The sequence below is a fragment of the Cheilinus undulatus genome, linkage group 19, assembly GCF_018320785.1.
Source record: "Cheilinus undulatus linkage group 19, ASM1832078v1, whole genome shotgun sequence".
Taxonomy (NCBI): domain Eukaryota; kingdom Metazoa; phylum Chordata; class Actinopteri; order Labriformes; family Labridae; genus Cheilinus; species Cheilinus undulatus.
In genome coordinates, this window is record NC_054883.1 from 23622404 (window position 1) to 23625691 (window position 3288).

Sequence of the window (3288 nt, forward strand, 5' to 3'; positions counted from 1 at the left end):
AGATTTGTGCTGACGTGGTCATATGTACGGTTCAACTTATCATTTCCATTTGGTAATTAAGTGACGGCACATTCCAGGAGATTTTACAGAGTAATTCAAAAGTTATACAACTAAACCTAGGACAAAGAGTAAGGGAAATGAGTGTTTAGTAGATTATTTCTTCATTGTAACAACTCTTCTTCTTATAATGTTGGAAAGCCTGTTTTTTTTTACCTTTTAAATGGCGCCACATTTATAATGAGCATGTATTTGTGGGATGAGCAGCAGAGCTGAGTATGTGGGTTGCACCCATGAAAAATTTGCCAAAACTTCACACTCTGCTGTGGGATGGCATCCCATTCTTCAACCAGCATTTGTTGTAAGTCAGCTAACGTGGTTGTGTTGGTCACTCTGGCATGAACAGCACACCCTAGCTGATCCACAGGTGTTCAATGAGGTTGAGGTCAGAACTGCTGGCAGGACATTCTATCCCCTCTGCTCCAGCGTGTATGTGTGCTCCAGCGTCCCCTTTCCAGGGCAAAGAGGGCACGTTGGAACATCACTCTTGCCCCTGACGTTCCTTACAAATGTGGCACCATTTACACAGGGGAATAAACAGGCTTTCCTACATAGAAGAATTATTAACAAGAAGCGTTGTTAAACTAAATAATCTACCAAACACATATGTTTAATTGTGTAACTAATTACTTCCCGCAAAGAGTAAGCAATGTAAATGTATAACTTTTTTGAATACTAATCCCAACACTGGAATTCATCAGCCAGTGAGCAGAGGTGATGTAGAAGGTCATGATCATAGCTGTAGAGAATTACTGTACGTGCTCATGTCTGCTGTTTCGTAAGGAAATGATGCTCCTTGGAAAAATAATCATGAAAAAAATAAAGCACAAGCAGAATAAATTTGCCAAATGAAGACTCAGCTAGAGTCATGTTATAATAATAACCATATGATGTGAAACATTGCCATAAATCAAGCAAACAGCTGTTGTTTTTCTCCATTTGCCAAGAATGTATTTTGTAAACATGAGCTGTAACAGAAATATCTCAACTGTTACCTGTTTTGTGACCCCTCTGGTTTGGCCTTTGTTAGGAACTCCTGACCTGGATTTGACATCTAGCTCAGAGAAATAACAATATGTTTGGATTTAACTCACTTAGAACCTTGGCAGACAGAAAAACACTGTTTAGTAGTGATTGTTGAATCTCAATTAAAGATTGTGAAGGAAAAAGGGGCCAAGCATGCTCTGATGTGAGGTAGCATTTCAAATCTGACTCATTGATGTTCCTTGGCCGGCCTCTGGATCCAAAATGAGATGCTCATTGGTGGGCTAGCGATGTGTTTGTGAGCTCCAAACAATGACTCTGAATGAGCTTACATCTGAACAGTTTGACTCTATCTGGGGGTTACTTTCAAACGCTGAGATGCTTGCTATCATCAGGGGATTTTCTGTGTGTATGAAAACAGATCTGTCATCTTAAAGTTTGTTTGCACTTACAAAAGTAAAGTACCAGTTCTCACCCCTTAGCTCACGTATCATCCTGCTCTCTGCAGGTTCCTCCTGATCCCTCACTGGCAGACGTTCTCTAGCCACGACACAAAGCGCCCCTGGATGGGGGCTCTTTGTTTGTAGCAGCTGTTTAGTCAATCTGTCTCAGGAGCTCAGAAAACAGGCAATTACGGGGATTTAGTCCGTTTGGGAACAGCTGAGGAGCTCATGCGTCCCTGCTGCTGATGCCGTGACTCTTGGATGGACCCTGACATGGGATCTAGGGAGGAAATTCACAGGCATTACCCTCCAATAAACAAAGAGATGTGTGCATGGTGGGCTTTGTTTGGATGATGGAAGGCAAATAAAAAGGATCAGACTAACTCCTGAATGTCAGTGCTGAACATGGGAGCTGTTATGTTGCAGGTATTTGTGGTAAAACCGTGACTGGGATCACTCACAGTGAGGAAGGGGAAATGTTTTGTGTGATTGCAGTTTGTGAAAGCGTTGTCTTGCCGACAACACGGCAAAGTCGATGAAATAACGTGAATTAAATCACGACATAGGTATTGACGAAGATTTCCTGCATCCCTGAAGACCCATTCCTGTTCCATCTCATGAAAACTGTCTCTCTTTTTGTGTGATAGGTTTACCCTGGCAGCTGAGCTGAGTGTTTCTAATTCATTCCTCAATTCTCTCAGGTCAGAAAAACGTGCATGCCTTCACAGTATGGTCTTACAAGCCCAGTTGACCTTTTTTGTTAAAAACTGGCATGTGTCACATTTTCCTACTTTTTCCGAGGATCTTACAAAACAAAACAGTGATGATGTCCACCTGGAAAAACAGCCAGCATGTCCTCCTTCAGCCAAACTCAGCATTTAGTTGTGGTTCTGTGTAAGCGTAGCTCTCTCCCTCTTGTTTCTGGTGGTTTATTATGAGTAATGAAGACAGGAAATATTTTTCAACTGCCTAAGGTTAGCTCAACATGGACCCAGAACCACCTTGCTGCAGATCTGGATCCAGAAGAAGAGCTGAAATATGCGGCTTTAGTGGAACAGTGGACTCAAGAGGAGAAATGGTGAATAGTTTGCTGACTTTGGCGTTTATAGTTTGTGGAAATGATCATTGCGGTGGAATAAGGAAGGACTACAACAGCACCTGGATTTTTTCCAACACCTGAACTCTGATAGTGAATCAAACCAAAACCCAAATTATGATTTTCCAACAGCAAAACATCCCAGTTCCACCAGTATGAATTCTTGCTAAAGTTGAGATTGAACACACTAAAAACTACAGTTACCCCGGCCTTAACATTAGCACAACAGTAACTTTAACAAAGTTGTGAACAACCTGATAAGTAAGAAAGGCTCTTCACACCATCAAAAGGAGCATTAAATCTGGATAAAAATTTTGGACTCAGTTATAGAGCCCATTTCTCTTTATGTTTGCAAGGTCTGGTGTCCCCTCCTAAACCAAAGCTTTACAAAATGAGACAAACATGAAATAAAGACTGCATACAGCTTCTGTAAATCTATCCAAAAAACACTAAATAATCCATCTCTCTAGTCAGTTGGAGCAGTTCCACTGCCAGCATGTCCCAGAAGCACTGCTCTGCTTCGCTTCATTGGAGATAAGTAGCAGGTCTATTTTCAGTGTTGGTCAATGCCAAACTGCATCAATCCACATGGAGCAGATAGATCCAAACAGCCAGAAAAACGTGCGAAGTATTTGGTCACCTTCAGTTACAACTCAGAATGAAATCATCATACTATCAACATCACGTCTCAATCTCTGGCCCAAACAA